Genomic DNA, 17,379 nt, shown 5'->3' with positions numbered 1-17,379 from the left:
CTAAGAGGACAGCTAGATCAGGAGCAGAACCATAGAAATGGAGATCACAAGGAGGGTTAGCAACAGGGGAGTGGGAGGAGGAGAAGGGGGGAGAAGGTACAGAGAATAACTAGCATAGATGGTAGGTAGAAAATCTACAGGGGGGAGGACAAGAATAGTATGGGAAATATAGAATCTAAAGAACTGTGACACGTGGACATAAACTAAATGAGAATGGTGGGGGAGGGGTGTGCAGAATGGAGGGGAAATGGGACAACTGTAAGGACATAATCAATAAAATATATTTTTTTAAAAATTCTGCCCTAGAATCTCAGAGGAAGCAGGGTCTGCCTGCACCTTGATTTTTGATCTCTGGCCTCCAGAACTATAAGAGAACAAATTTCTGTTTTTTAATCCACCCAGCCTGTGGCAATTTGTTAAGGAAACCATAGGAAACTAGTATAATATCATATAGTCTGAAAAAAATTAAGTATATATCTTCAAGATATAAGGAGTCTTTTAAAAATAATAATACCACTATCATTCCTTTTATTATATTTTAGAGAAAGAGGAAGGGGAATAGGGGAAGAGGAAGGGGAAGAGGAAGTGGGGGGAGAGACATCGACGTGAGAAACATCAATCGGTTGCCTCCCGTACATGCCTGACCAGAAATCAAACCTGCAGCCTAGGTATATGCCCTGATCAGGAATGGAACCCACAACCCTCTGGTGTATGGCATGACACTCCAACCAACTAAGCCACTGGACAGGGCTATCATTCCTTTTAAAAAGTCTTTTAATTTATCTCATCTCCAATCAAAGTTTAAATATTTCCCAAATGGAACAATTATAAATAAACAAATAAAATTTTCCCAAATGCTCTTATAATTTATAATTTTATAGTTGATTTATCCAATTCAAGATCCAAACACAGTTGATATGTATCTTAAGTACCTCCATAATAGTTTCTCTTCCTTCATTGTTCTTCTTGCCCTTTATTTATTAAATAAACTGAGTAATATGCCCTATAGAAATTTCTACACTCTGGATTTGGCTAATTACATCTCTATTATTTAACATGGTCCTCTTTCTTCCATGCTTCTTATAAGCTAACAGTTAGATCTAAAGGTTGATCAGAAGCACATTCAGATTTTGGCTAGAAACTTCAGGTAGTTCTTTCTGTATATTCTCTATTGCATCAAATTTAGATGCAGGCAGTATCTACTACTTTTTCTTTTTGTAATGTTAAGATTGATCAGTGGGTTCAGGGGTTATTAGCCTAATCTATCAGTTATGAAGTTTTCCACCAGCCTTTGACCTATAGTTTTAGCAGTCATTGATGATTATTGCCTACAACTGTTATTTCATTAAGGATAACATAATGGTAATATTTATTTGTATCATTCCTTCTGCATCTATTAGCTGGAATCCTTCTAAAAACAAGATTTTGTCCAAACCTTCTATTTGGTTTCTCTGAAATGCCTTTCCTGGGGAAAAAAACCCTGTAAGATGAAATGCTTGATAATATCTAATTTTTAAGGGAGTGCCAGAATGGGCATCTGTCTCCTGATTACAAAGATTGCCTTGTGTATACTCAGTGAGTGTGACTTCTCAACTGCACTCAACTTAGTCCTCAAGTTACCAGTTCAAATAGTCAGCCTACAATAGGGAACTTATTTTTTATTTGTAAAACACAATTATTTTTTAAATATATTTTATTAATTATGCCAGTACAGTTGTGCTATTTCCCCCTTCATTCCCCTCAATCCTGCACACCCCCTCCCCCACCATTCTCATTTAGTTTATGACCACATGTCTCAAGTTCTTTAGATTCTATATTTCCCATACTATTCTTGCCCTCCCCCCCCCTGTCAATTTTCTACCTACCATCTATGCTACTTATTTTCTGTACCTTCTCCCCCCTTCTCCTCCTCCCACTCCCCTGTTGCTAACCCTCCATGTGATCTTCATTTCTATGATTCTGCTCCTGATCTAGCTGTCCTCTTAGTTGGCTTTTGTTTTAGATGTGGTTCTTAATAACTGTGAGTATGCTGTCCTTTCACTGTTCATCTTTCTTATCTTCTTTTTCTTAGATAAGTCCCTTTAACATTTCATATAATAATGGCTTGGTGATGATGAACTCCTTGAATTTGACCTTATCTGAGAAGCACTTTATCTGTCCTTCCATTCTAAATGAAAGCTTTGCTGGGTAGAGCAATCTTGGTTGTAGGTCTTTGGATTTCATGATTTGGAATACTTCTTTCCAGCCCCTGCTTGCCTGTAAGGTCTCTTTTGAGAAATCAGCTGACAGTCTGATGGGAACTCCTTTGTAGGTGACTGTCCCCTTATCTCTTGCTGCTTCTAGAATTCTCTCCTTCATTTTAATCTTGGCTAATGTAATTATGATGTGTCTTGGTGTGTTCCTTCTTGGGTCCAACTTCTTTGGGACTCTCTGAGCTTCCTGGATTTCCTGGAAGTCTGTTTCCTTTGCCAGATTGGGGAAAAAAGAAAGCCAGGATCCAACATAACTGTGTCAATTTGATATCAGTTCTTCAGATTTATGCGCTATCATATCAGTCCAAACTCCTCAACCAACCTCTCCAATCCATTCACTGTGAGAGTCTACCTTGTCCTATGTGACTAATACAATCCAACTTCTCATTCTCAACTGCATCTTTGGTTGACTGTTCTACATGCCTGCCTCTCTCCCTGCAAAGAGCTAAAGCCATCCTTCTCCCCCTTGGGAGTAAGCACACCTCCCCGCTCCTGCTGTCCGGCACCCTCCTTTCTTACAAACTGTTCCTCCTCCCCACCCTATGGATTTCTACACGGGGTTGCCAACTACCAGATAATGTGTACCCCTGGCCAGTAGTATAAGGATGTCACCCAAGTGAGGCCAAGCAGAGCCAATCCTGGGATTTTGAGATTCAGACCAGGGGGAGAAGGTCAGGACCTCTCCCAGGGGATCCTGGGTTCCTGGCAGCCACACCCTGGCCAAGCAGAGGAAGCTGACAGGGAAGCGGGGCTTGGAGATGGAGAGTCTTGGTGGTACAGAAGTTTCCAGTTTGGGCTTCCCTGAGACTCATCTAAATTCCTGGCTATATAAACCAATAAACAACCCTCTACACAATTTAATTTCTGTAATTTACAATGAAAAGGCACAAATTATGACACAATCTCTACCATGATTCTTGAAGGCTATGATCACAACGACCTCTACCTTTCTGGTTTCTTGTACTTACTTTTTGTGCAAATAACACTTCATCTCATACTTTCCTGGTTTTTTGTGTCAAATACGTGTTTGTTGCCATCTTTTGTAGCCTTACACACACATATTTTACACGCCTTTTGAAAGCCCCTTGACAGTCCCTAAAACCGTGCTAACAGAGCATCAGCACATAAAAACAATGGCCATGGATTGAAGACTACTTCCAGGTTACACACTTCACATCTGTTATTTTATGTGACCCTCACAGAAACTCCCTGGGGGGAGCATTATCATCTCCACTTCAAGATGAGAAGTCAAGGGCCATCAAAGCAAACTTACTTGTCCAAAGTCGTACATTTACTAAATGGTAGAGCAGGGATTTGAATCAGAGTTCGTCCAAATTTTGACCTCTTTCCACTATGCTCATGCTGCCTCCCACAATAATAAATACTTATTAACTTACCAGAGAGAACAATTGACCCAAGACCTCAATATAACATCTGACTTTCCACTAATCTCAAAGCGCATGTTCCTCCACCATTAAAAATAGTAATATGAATATGTCAATGCATAAATAAACGAGCCATGTGAAAATCAGAATCTTGAAGAAAGTTATCATACAATTTCTCTAAAATTACCACTGGAAGCCTAAAGGCTAAATGCAAGCACTTCCCTTCAAGTAATGGGTAAAAGGAATGAATATTTAAGACCACTCTGTCAAAACAAGGCTAAACAACTCCCCTGGCAGTAATATTTCAAAACAGCAAAGAGAGATTTGTGAGTACCTGTCAATGAGCGACATGCCTACAGCTCCCCGACTGCTCAGAGGAGTGTCCCTGTGTCATTATTAGACACTAATAGTTATTGAGCACTCCCATGGCTTACAGGCAAGGACAGAAGGCCTTTAGGAAGAAAATGGCTCTGTCTTCATAGCTTAGCCAGGAGAGAGGCCGGGAGGACAGTAACGGCAATTGACTGGTGGAGAACCTGGAAGTAACAGTTCTCATTTCTACGTGGATTACATCCCTCAGCCAAACCTCCCATTTCCATACTTGTGCTTCCCCTTCTGCAGAACAGGTTCCCATGGACTTCCAGCTAGCAAATTGACTGAGGCAACAATCGTTGTTCAGCACCTAGCTAGGAACCTTTTGTGGAGGTGTCCCATTACTGCGCTTACTGGTTTGCTTGTTTCTTTTGGTTTTTTTTCCCTTTCTCATTTTTCTCACTCTACCTGAGGCCATTATACCACATAGGCACTCTTCTGGGGATTAAAATGAGCGATCCTAGAAGGCGAGAAGACATCAAAGAGGCAGCGTCCTGATATATAATTTAGAAACAGCAAAGCCAAGGGGGATGTATGCTTGGCACATGGTGAAGAATGGTGAGACAAGATTTTGCCAACTGGAATACTCTGGCGAACAGCAGGCCCTGACAAACACGTTGCTGTCAGACTCAAGAATACCTCAAATGAGATCTTATATGTGAAAGTGCTTTGTAAACTATGAACAGCCAAGGGACTATAAATTTCGTCCGTTACTGATATGGCTATCACAAAGGCACAGACCTGGGAACAGGTGGTTGTATGGTAAAAGAACTAACTACCTCTGGATAGAAACAGTCTTCAGGAAAGAGAGAAAGAGAGAGAGAGAGAGAGAAAGGAACGGAGGCCTTTCAGAGGGTACAACAGAAAAAAAAAGAAAGACCAAACAACCAGGGGGATGCAGGGGATGAAGGGCTTCAAGTTAGCAAACCCCTACTCAATTCAACAAACACTTCTGAAGGTCAGGCACTGGCCTACATGTTGAGATACATAGTCAAAGACAGCCAGTAGTAATTTAGCCAAAGATCCCAGCCCTTCATGGAGCTTTATATTCTTATTCAGGAGGACAGTCAGTACACAATGCATCTAATGAGTAAGTCAAGTGTAGTAGGTTGTTAGCAGGTAAGTGCAGGAGCTCAGGGTAAGGCAGATGGAAAGTGCAGGGCAGAGGGTTTGCAATACTTTGAGTTTTAAACATAAGCCAAAGAGCAGGAGGAGTTCTGGCGGCCAATGATGTACCTCAAAAACTACATCAATTACAGGAAAAATAAGGAAAATCATATGGCGTTTAAATAAAATTTGCATAAAATTTGGCAAATTCAAATTGCCTACATATAACTCATTTTCCATGTCTCTTCCCCTTCACCCTTGTTCAAAATTACTGACACAAATATGCTACATAACATATTTACAGAGGAAGATATGAAGAGACTTAGCTAGAGGCCAAGAGAAGGAATTGTAAGAGATAAGAGCAAAGCTGATAACAGCAAAAATAGTTGCAAACCAGTACCTCAGGAAAGGGCTAATTCAACGGGATTTAAAGTATGACTCAATTTTTTTTCTTAGGAAAAGTTGGCTTTAGGTCAGGGATGATATACAGGTTTCATTTCTAGTAACAACCCCAAACAACCAGCAGTCTTTCTAGAGTACTACATTGATAAAGAGTTCTAGGCCCCTGTGGGAAATAAATTACACATTTCTTCCACAGGCTCAATACCACATTTACCTTTCCTTTCCTAGTGCTTTAGACCTAGACCTTAGTGCTTTAAAGTGTATACATACCAGTAAATATTCACTGGCCACCTACTAAGTGTAAGGCAACACGAAGAACAGCAGAGGATTTGGCAGATAGAGCTTGGTCTGGCTCTAAAGGAGTTTATAATCTAGTTGGAAACAAGAACAAATGCATACAAGATAACACTAGAGGTCAGAAAATGACTAAGTTCCTAAAATTTCAGTACGGAGATTCAGATACCAGGAAATTACCACCGGAAAAGACAGCCAAGAAAGGCTTAGGGGAGGACACAGCCTCTACACCAGGCTTTGAAGAATGCACATTACTGAAATAACTGAAGAGGTGAAGGATTAGTCCCAGGAGAAATGGAGAAAAAGGAACAGGAAGGGTGTGGCTCAGGAATGAGGAACATTGAGGAACAGAGATCTGCACAGGGCAGCACATCACAGATGCCTCTCAGATTAGTCAGGGTTCTCCAGAGAAAGAGAACCAATGAGAGACAGACACATCAAGGACAAAGAGACAGGGACAGAGAGACTGATTTAGTGTAAGGAATTGGCTCATGCAATTACGAAGGCTGAGAAGTCCCAACATCTGCAGTTAGCAAGGAGAGAAGCAGGACAGCCTATATAGTACAGTTCAAGCTCAAGTCCAAGTTTGAGTCCAAAGAAGGTAGAGAAGATTGATATCCTAAGCTCAAACACAGTCCAGCAAAGAGAGTGAATTCTCCCTTCCTCAGCCTTTTTGTTCAATTCAGGTCTTCAATAGATTGGATGAAGACCACCCACAATGGGAAAGGCTATCTGCTTTATTAAGTCAACAGATTCAAATGTTAATGTCATTCGGAAACGCCCTCACAGACACAGCCAGAATAATGCTGACCAAATATCTGGGCACCCTAAGGCCCAGTCAGGTTGGCACGTAAAGTAAACCATCACACCTTGAGTTGAGTCATTACCCCGTGGGCAACAAGACCATGATCAGCAGCATGGCCAGAGCTGTGCTTTATGAAATCAAACTGCCTATGGCATGGAATGGACCAGAGAAGGAAAAACTGGGGCCAGAAATAAGATTTAAAAAATTGTAATTGCCCATGTGGTAATAAGAGGCAGATCATCAACAAACATACATGGGAATTCTATTCAATATAAAGGTTCTCTGCTACATGATTAAGATGCAGAGTTACTCTTGCCATTCTATTTGATTTGATGTCAGGACCTGAATGTAACCCTATCGAGCAGGAACTGGAAGAGCAAGCCTAGGATTACAAGTCAGCAATGAGAAGGCACATTCAGAAATTATCCACACAGGGAAGGCAAGTTGAGAGTTTGCTCCTGGCCTGCCTATACTGACAGGAGCTCAGAGGACAGCAGGTTGAGTCAGTCCAACTGGAGTCAGGAAGCCTCATCAAACCCACCAGTTGTGTGACTCGCTGTGAAGGAGACACCATCCTCAGTGACAAACCAGCCCTAAACTATGACCAAGAGGCAGGATTACTCTAAGAGAAAAACAAAGAAAAGCAGCAACAAAATCGGTATACAGACACTTTGACACAAGTTACAAGCTGATTCACCAATAGCAACTCCTGGGTCTAGTTTTCACCTGCAAGGTCCTGAACTGCGTTACAGTTCAGGAGAAGAGCAAGGAGGAAATCCAGAAAAGGTCAAAGTTCAGCTGATGAAGTTTTTAATACAACTCAGGTAAACGGCAGGTAGTCTGGTGTTTCCTGAGGCAGATCAAGGTCAATGAAGGTCCCATTGTCAGATTTTTCATGTGTCCAAGCTACTACATCTTGCTTAAAATCAGCAAAAATGTAAACATTTTGTAACATATACAATGTCATGTCAAGAGATTTAAAATATTCAACTTATAAAAAAGTGACTTCAGCCCTGGCTGGTATAGTAGCTCAGTGGATTGAGCGCGGGCCTGCGAACCAGACAATCGCGGTTCGATTCCCAGTCAGGGCACAGGCCAGGGTTGCAGGCCCGTTCCTTGCAGGCCATTCCCAGCAGGGGACGCACGAAAGGCAACCATACATTGATGTTTCTCTCCCTCTCTCCTTCCCTTCCCCTCCAAAGATAAATAAATAAAATCTTTTAAAAAAAAGTGACTTCATATTACAGAATAGTCAATAATCAAGAACAATACATTAGACAGTTGTGTCTTCCCATAAAAAGATTGAAAATGAGTATATGCAAACTATGAAGTTTACCCCATCCTAAGAAATTGTTTAAGAAAATTTATCAGTGGACTTCCGCCAAGATGGAGGCATAGGTGGATGTGCCGTGCCTTCTCACACAACCAAGTTTAGAGACAACTAAATATTAGCAACAGAAAACACAGCCATAACACAGAAAATTGAACTTTTCAGAAGTCTGATAACAACAAATTCTTCAGCCTGACCAGTAAGGGGCGAAACCAGCGGCTGGTGAAGCGGGGTTGCACAGGAAGACTCAGTCAGACGGATTCGGCGGGCAGAATCCAGACTCGAGGAATCCCCGCGCAGGGTTGGACCTAGTGAGCGACCAGGCGAGCGACCACAGGGGAGACAACGGAGGAGGAGCGGTGCTGCGTGTTGACTGTGGTCGCGCATTTGTGCGCGGGTGGACAGGTGAGTGGGCAGTTGGACCGGGGCGGCGGGTCCCCGCAGCAAGCGGCAGTGGAGGGCGCCGCCATTTCCCCGCTCTGACCACGCCCCCACATACAGAGTAACAACCCAGCGACCTGGGAGTCCAAGGCCCTGCTTCTCACACTTAAAGGGCCAGAACAGACCAAAAATGGCGCAAGAAGATCTCAAAGCCCCAGAACCTATAGATCTAAGCGATGAAGAAATAGCAAAACTCTCAGACGCACAGTTTAAAACACTGGTCATCAGGATCCTCACAGAACTGGTTGATTATAGCCACAAATTAGACAAATATATGAAGGCGAAACTAATTGAAATGAATGGAATTGCACAGGACACCAATAGCAATGAAAAGGAAACTGGGACTCAAATCAATGGAGTAGACCAGAAGAAAGCAAATAATGACCAAACAGAAAAGAATCAAGAAGCAAGAATTCAAAGAAATGAGGAGAGGCTTAAGAACCTCCAGGACATCTTTAAACGCTCCAACATCCGAATTATAGGGGTACCAGAAGGGGGAAAGGAACAGCCACGAGGGGAAAACTTATTTGAACAAATATTAAAGGAGAATTTCCCCAATCTGGCAAAGGAAATAGACTTCCAGGAAATCCGGGAAGCTCAGAGAGTCCCAAAGAAGTTGGACTCAAGAAGGAACACACCAAGGCACATCATCATTACATTAGCCAAAATTAAAATGAAGGAGAGAATCCTAGAAGCAGCGAGAGATAAGGGGACTGTCACCTACAAAGGAGTCCCCATCAGACTGTCAGCGGATTTCTCAAAAGAGACCTTACAGGCAAGAAGGGGCTGGAAAGAGGTATTCCAAGTCATGAAATCCAAAGACCTACAACCAAGATTACTCTATCCAGCAAAACTTTCATTTAGAATGGAAGGACAGATAAAGTGCTTCTCAGATAAGATCAAATTCAAGGAGTTCATCATCACCAAGCCCTTATTATATGAAATGTTAAAGAGACTTATCGAAGAAAAAGAAGTTAAAGAAACATGAGCAGTGAAAGGACAACAAACTCACAGTTATTAACAACCACACCTAAAACGAAAGCAAACTAAAAGGACAGCTAGATCAGGAGTGGAAACATAGAAATGAAGATCTCAAGGAGGGTTAGCAACACGGGAGTGGGAGGAGGAGAAGGGGGAGAAGGTACAGAAAATAAGTAGCATAGACAGTAGATAGAAAATAGAAGGGGGGGGCAAGAATAGCATGGGAAATATAGAATCTAAAGGACTTGAGACACATGGTCATAAACTAAAGGGGGGTGATGGTGGGGATGGGGGGGTAGGGTGGAGGGGAATGAAAGGGGGAATAGAACAACTGTAACAGCATAATCAATAAAAAATTTTAAAAAAAGGAAATTTATCATACAAAAATATCAAAAATATTTCTTCTAATAAAATACAGACAGACATAACTTCATTTTGAGGACATATGAACTCTTCATGCTAAATGACCTACTTAAAATCACATTTTCAAATTATAGCTTATATCACTATATACTTATGCAAGAATAAACATGTATATAGATTTATATTTTTATATACTCATTCTGATATGTTACAAAGAAAATCAACCTAATGATTAAGCTTCAAGTACAAGTTCCTTGAACTCAAAACTGAATACACTAATTTTGAAGAATGAAACAGAATCCTTTAATTGAATGGTTATGAACAAAGGTTAGACTCAATGAAAATATTAACCAAATCTCTAAGATGGTCAACAAAAACTTGCCACAGGAATTCCTGAAGTGTTCCTCCTTCAATGAGCCGGAGTCATGAAATTTAGCCAAAATATCTTATTTCACACTTTCCACACACAGAAAAGTGAAATCAGTTCCTGGCACTTTCTAAAAGCCTAAAGATCTTAAAATTTATCCATTACTAATATTTCAACAGAAGTAAATTTTAAAAATACAAGAAGAGCTAAAATACACTCAATTCTGCAAAGCTTAGCAGATTCTCTGAACTCCTTAATGGCATGTCCTAGAATAATGCTAAGAAAATGTTTTTTAAAAAAACCTATTCTCCATAAAAGCTAATTAGCAGCTTGCCAACACCTGCAGAGTATTTTTATAGCTATTATCAATTACTATCTTCTCTTGGGAAAAAATTTAAACTGAAAAGAACCTGAAATGTGAGGAAATGAGGAGAGAGCTCAGAGTGTTTTGCTCCTATGATCTCCTGTTTCGATGTCTGGTCACATATTAATAATTTCTATCTTTAGTCTCCTACATTCAGGAAAAAGGGTATTAATATAGTATTAATATAGTCTTCATCAAAGGTACACTATTAGAGGAAGTATAAATTAGAAAAAGTTAATATTTTCATATCCCTGACTCTTTCACAAAATTTTCCCACAGAAGACACTCACACAAGTGTACTTTAAGGACATTCTTTAAAGCACTGTTCTTAGTCTTGAAAAATGGGAAGCGACCCAAATTTCCAACAATAGGAAACTGTTTAAACGACCTGTGATGCAATAATACAGCCAGATGCCCCGTGTGTATGGTCATGGAAACACTGTCGAGATGCATTAGGTTAAAAACAGAAGCCAAGTTGAAAGTAGTTTAGTGTTGCCCCGTGGTTATTAAAAATCACCAAACAGTTAAATATATTTTAATATGGAGAGAAATTTGGGGAGAAAAGCATAGACCTATTTATAGCAGTTTCTCCAGAATGTAAGATGACAGTGTGCTATTATTTTCAAAATTACATATTTCTGTAAGTTTGAATGTTAAATAATATAGACTGTGTGTATAATCAGAAAAAAAAACACAAAGTGTTAAGTTGGAGATGTAAGTGGAGTGGAAGTAGGAGAGAATCTTATGCATAAAGAAAAGGAAAACTTAGGGTGTTAACACTTTAATGTAATAGCTGTGAAATGTCATCTGTCTGCACCATTTTTGGAAGACAGCTATATCCTTATTCTCAGCTATATCCTTCATTCTCAAAATGAAGCAACTAACACAGAGAGACTGGAAAAGCTCCCTTAGTATCTTCTGTTAGTCGCAGCTTCTCAGGATAAAAGTTTAGCCCAAATTCCAGTATTTATCAAATTCAACTGAGCAACACTGTAAATTCTTAAAAAGTTGCACGCAAACTGCCCAGGTGTCTCCAATTCTAACTGAACGTTCTTACAGAATTAACCAAAAATTTTGTCTGCAGACTAAAGATATTTGAAGCATTTTTCAAATGGGAATATGAGTAATTACAGAAACTATTTTTGAATCCACAGTCCTGTAACCTACTCAAACACTGTAAAAACCAGATAGGAGAAGTGAAAACTGCCTAGAAAGGTAATTGAGGAATTATAAGCCTGGGGAAAATTTCCACCTGTCTGGGGAGGACTGTGAACTTGTCCTGGGAAAGGGTTTGTTTCTCCAGCCATGTGACCTTCACAAAATGTTTAAACTCCTATACCTCAATTTCCTCATCTGCAAAACGAAAGAACTGGGAATAAGCAATCTCTAATCTCTTCATGTCTAAAACTCTGAAAACAGCCCTTTACCCTGTCCTTGCCAAAAGATATTTTAAAAAGAATATGCATGAACATAATATAAAATATAAGGTATAAAGCTATAAGGTACCAGCCAAAAACAGTAGACTCCTGCCTGGCTTCCCCTAATCCTGAGTCCTGCTCCCCAAAAGACACTCTTTCAACTTTCAAAATGTTTCTTCTAGTAACTACTTCATATTTGTAAATCACACACTCACGTTCCTATGTCCTGACTTTTAAAAAATTTTAGACATTACCAAAGTTCTTTATTCAATTCATTGGGGGCATTTATTCATCCAGCCCACCCATCTCTCTAGCTACAGCCACACTGTGGACAGGCAAAGGATACAAATATTACACACACACATACAGAGGTGTGTAGTCCTATCTCCAATTACGGACCATCTGCTTAATAAGAAATAAGATCCCTTTGCACATCAAAATACTTCACAAGAGGTAGCAGGGAAAAAACTTAAAACGTGGCCTTATCTAAGTCAGAAATCCTGAATTCGGGTTTGAGTCTACCACATTCAAGAGTCAAGTACACACCTAAAAGTTGCTTATCTTCTTATCTGTTTTCCTCTCTTGTAGTCAGAATAGGATAGCACCCACTACAAAATAGTTAAATCACAGCACATTGGTCATCATAAAGCAGTACAGAAATGTTACTTTCTGTTACTGTCTTTACTAAGAGAGCCCCATAAATGAAGTCCCTGAGGTCACTAATCACTCTGCAGCACTGTTCTCCTACCTGGACTAAAAACCAAGAGTTGGAAGTAACAGAGTAAAAGAGAAGTAGCTGTGAATTGTGTTCCAAGGTCAGAATCTGAGGGTCTAGTTCTTTAAAGGGCCACTGTGTTGCCCTATGAGACAAATGTACACAGAATAAAGATCAAGCATCTAAGGAAGGATCCAAGAAAAGAATTTTGTTTTATATTTGGAGAGAGGAAGCTTTCTTATCAAATATTCTCTTTAAAAGTAATACAGAAACTGTTTCAAAAGTCACTCCTTAGGCAACTCCTATTTGTCTCTAATATGTACCTCTACCTGTCTGAATAATTTATTTGTATACCTGCTTCTTGACTTGTAGGTATTATCCACTGACTTCCTATTATGGTAGAAAAAAACTCTGCAGAGAAAGTGTTTTGAACCAAACTTGGGAGGTTATCATGAAGAACTGTCCAGCAATACATTACTCTGACTCTGTAGTAAAGCAGTCCTTTCATTTCCAGCCTTCAAAGGCCTGCATGAAAAGCGATACAACCTACGAGTCTCCACACGAAGGCAAGGAAGAAGCTAGTGAAGCAGTTGGGCCTAAATTATTAGGCTATTCTAAATTTCCTCTGAATCGAGTTCACTGACTCTTGGTTTCTCTTGTCTTTTCCACCCACCCCGCATGGCTTAATCCTGTTCCGAAAGCTACAGGGCAAATGAGAAAGGGGACCCCAAACTTAATTTATTTCTAGACAAGCATGGACACAATTCTTATGAGCTCTGCAGTAAGGGATTAACTGGAACTAAAAGAAACCAATTTTTACTCATTTCTGTCCAGAGAAGACCACTGAAGTTCTCCAAATGGGGACTTCAGCTGTAGTTCACTAGGCCTGGGCAGCTTCGGGGAAAATATCCTGTCTAGTGCCAGGTACGCAACAAACCTGAGGGTCAAGCAGGTGACCCTGCCAAGCAGGCAAGATACACTAATTAATGAGAGGAAATCTCTTCCCTCATTAACCAATGGCACAAAGGTGCTTAAACAGGAAATACTTTTCAGTGACCTATATAATTTCATCAGGGCTGCTACCACGAGGAGCAGAGAGCACCTGACTTCCTAACGAGATGAATTTGACAGCAGGACCCTTTCTGAGAAGTGAGGGGGCAGTGCCAGTTGTTAGGGGAGCAACAGTTGGTATGCGTTGTTTACTACCCCTCCGCAGAGCTGCCTCTCCGCCTTCTGGGGCTCCTTCCCCAGGTGGAATTTCCCCTTCCCGGGACGAAGGAGGCCCCCGCTGAATGGTGGGGGCGGGATCGGCGAAGAATGGATGGATCCAGGTGGGTGGGCCAGAGCTGGGCTCCTGTGATGCCCAGAGCCCCTCGCAAACACGGCTCTCACTGCTGCCACCAACACCTCGCTCTGGCCGCACCTGAAATAGGACAGCAGCCAGTTCCACTCTCTGGCAGAAGCGGGGTTAACGAGGGAGCTTTGCTGAGGTCGAGGCGGGACACACACAAACACACCATCGGCAACAACCATCACGACGAACGAACGCCGTTTCACTTGAAAACTTTTGAAACTGAGCAACAGCCACCAAACAAGTAAGTTCTTACAACGATAAAGTGCTGCCAACCTCAAAGTGGCGCCGCCTGTCCCTGGTGTAGACGAGGAGGTTTAGAGAGGAAAGCTGAGCCCCAGATCCCTGCTCCTCCCGCAGGACCCAGCTCGGACCCCAGGGACCGAGAAAAGGGGGGAAGAGCCCTTAGGACATCGTTCTCCGCCTACACGAGCTGGCTCGCTCTCCCCCGGGGTTACCACTGACCAGTCCCACGGCTCTGGGAGCCACCTCCGCCCGCGGCGACTCCGCACCGGCGATCAGGTTTGGGATATTCCCACTGGGTCCTCCACCCCGCCCCCACCCCAAACCTGTTCCTCCGGCCCAGCTGGGGGAGGGGGTGCAGAAAAGGTGGGACACTTCTACCCCTCCTCCCTTAACCCCCTAGAACTGAAAAAAATCCCTCAAGTGAAATTTCACAGCAGCATGCCACGTACCTGTCTCCCTGGCTGTGGCTCCTCTTACCCGCGTGGTGTGGGACTTGCCCCACAAATGTCCTGGGACAATCCAGAAAGTTTGTGCCAGGACCTGAGGACGCAGACCCGGGCGCGACCTGTGCTGAGGACCCAGGTAGGGGAGCCGGCTCGTCGGGGAGACCTCGCAGGTCCCTGCCCGGCCCCTCCCCGCCCGCCCGACTCCACCTCAACGGCAGGGCCAGGGGAGGAAGTACCAGGCTGGAGGAGGTCTGAGGGCAGCTTTTCCTTTCCAAGGATCACCAGCGGGTGGCTGGGCCTCGTGGGTCCCCGATTCGCTCCCGCCCCTCCCCTCCCCTCCGCACACTTGGGGTGGGCGGGACCGGACCGGACCAGGGCGGGGACCAACCTGCCTCGGGGACTGGGAGCCGGGCTGCGCCCTGGCCCCGCCCCCGCCCCAGGACGCGCTGCGCCAGGTGCCAGTTTCCAAGGTGAAGGAGGAGGGGCCTGTAGCCGAAAGTTTCCACTGAAACCTGCACCTCTGCGGAATGGAGGGCAGCTCGCCCTTGGGGGCTTGCCCCTCGCGGGATCCGCACTCCACACACGCACCGCCCACAGGAAAATAAACCTGCGAAGTGGAGGAAGTCAGACAACTCCGCACACCACGGACGCTTTCAGTTTCTCACTTCCCAAAGGTTTGACCGCAGCCACTGTCTCCCTCCCCACCCCACGCCACCCACACACACTCTAATTTCTTCCCCATCTCCCCCGCCCCCCCCGTGGTTTGAATTTTAAAATGTTAATAAAGTCCCAAGAGAGCTGAGTCAAGTGATGGAAATGTTCCCCTGTTATTCTACTGGCAAAATCCCTGTAAGTGGGCAGGGCGAGCCAGACGTTCCTGCCGGGAGGAGAGGGGGCCGGGTGCTGGGTTCTTTTTTTAAGGGGCACTGGTGTTATCAGAGCTGTTTGTGAGTATATGTGTGTGCGTGTCACACGGTTCACGAACACCCCAAAAGTGAGTGCTCTCTAATGTGGACTGTTCTGCAACTAAAAGGAAACTTTCCCAACTTGGACTCTCCGGCAGATGAACAGGTTAGGAAATTATTTCCTTACCACGATGGTTGGTGGCGGTGGCCTTTGGCACTGCTCCTTGTCTCAATATCCTTCCAAGAGCCCAGACCTGGGACGGCCTGGCCCCGAGTTTGCCGGCCGCCCGGCATCAGACGCGGAGCAATGCCCAGGGCCGCCCTGGCAGCACCCCTCCACTCCCCTGCATGCTGGGGCGGCGAAGTCCACGCTCTGTTTTCTGGACCTTAAATCCAGGAGGAGGAATCAAATTCTTGGTTAGAGGCCGTACTGGCATTTTCAGAGCCGTGTGGTTGCTGTGGCTGAAACTTGAGGTGAGCCACAGTCTGGGCAGGTTGGGTCACACCACGCTTGCAAAGGCGGATGTGGAGCTGGTTCCACCGCAGCAGCATTCTGCTGGCGCCCCGCCAAATTCTCCTTTGGAAGAAAGCATCTTTCTCCCTCCATTCTCCCATCCAGAGATACCCAAAATGAGGTGTAAATAGTTTCAAGTTACCTCTTGCAACCATGGCAATGCAATGATGCAAACTCTATGCTCCCGTTTAAGGCTACCACCCTGGTGCGCTTGTGCCTGGCAGCCGAGACACGGGGTGCGCTTGCTGCCCATACCTCTCAGAACTCACCAGCCTTTCACCTATAACAAGTGCAGACAAGCGGCTCATAGGAAAAGCTGGGGAAGACGAAGGAGACAGAAATGAAAGTAGAAGCCAGGAAGTTGTGCACAGCAGGTCACCTTGGCCTACCCTGACAATTGGAATGTGTTAGAATCATTCATTTATTCAACCAATATTTGTTTATTTGAGTGATTTATGCATGCCAGGCATTCTTCTAGAGGTTGGGGACACAGCAGAAGACAAAAACAATAATCTTAGCCTTCCTAGAGCTCACCTTCCAGGTGGGAGAAACAGATGATAAATAAATAGGGAAGCACATGGGCAGCCATATGATTAAAAATGCTGTAGAGAAAAATTAAACAGTAGTCGGGGGAGGAGCATGAGGAATATGACAGGGATCTCTTCTGAATAAGGTGATCAAGGAAAGCCTCTGAAGGACCGGACATTTGAGCAAAGGCTGAAGGAGATTAAACAGTAAGATACCTGTGCAGACAACTTGTGAGGCAGAAAGCAGGTACAAACTCAGGCCAGGCTGTGAGAATGGAGATGAAGTTGGAGACGTAAGATATGGGTGACTCATCCGGTGAGGATTTCACTCTGAGTTGAGAGTCAGTGGAAGGTTTGAGGCAAAAAAGTGACATCTTCTGATGCATTGTAACAGCATCACTTTGACTGCTGGGTTGAGAATAGCCAACTAGGAGGTAAGGGCTGAAACAGACGAATTAGAAAGCTATTGAAATAATTCAGGAGCAAGAGGATGGTGACTTGGACCAAGGAGATGGAGTGGAGGTGATGAGCTGGCAGAGAATCTGAACAGATTGGATGTGGAGGACGAAACAAAGAAAACAAGGATGACTCTGAGGTGTAGAAGACCTGAGCCCCTGGAAAGATGGAATCACCATGACAAACATGGAGAAGACTTTAAAAGGAGCAGGATGAGGATAAAATCAAGAAAGCCAAAAGGAAGACAGAAAGGCAAGGACACATACATTGAATGATTTTCAGCTTACAACATGAAGAAAACACTACCTACTTCATTAGGGTTCTTTTAAGGATAACAC

General features: G+C 43.4%; 1 protein-coding gene across 4 annotated transcripts in view; it reads right to left on the bottom strand.

The window, feature by feature from the left end:
• Window positions 1-14,731, bottom strand: part of FHIP1A (FHF complex subunit HOOK interacting protein 1A) — a 200,286-nt gene extending 185,555 nt beyond the window's left edge. For 3 of the 4 annotated variants that reach the window (XR_008390250.1, XM_053658217.1, XM_053658221.1), the window contains exon 1: window positions 14,643-14,731. The gene's annotated coding sequence lies outside the window, so the exon portion shown is untranslated. The remainder of the gene's footprint in view (window positions 1-14,642) is intronic. The other variant, XM_053658218.1, reaches the window with a different exon arrangement.
• Window positions 14,732-17,379: the final 2,648 nt, after the last annotated feature.

The sequence above is a fragment of the Artibeus jamaicensis genome, unplaced genomic scaffold, assembly GCF_021234435.1.
Source record: "Artibeus jamaicensis isolate MK-2021 breed Jamaican fruit bat unplaced genomic scaffold, CSHL_Jam_final scaffold_537, whole genome shotgun sequence".
In the NCBI taxonomy this organism is placed as follows: Eukaryota; Metazoa; Chordata; class Mammalia; order Chiroptera; family Phyllostomidae; genus Artibeus; species Artibeus jamaicensis.
The sequence above is the reverse complement of the archived record's forward strand: the minus strand, read 5'-3'. Positions and strand labels throughout refer to the sequence as shown.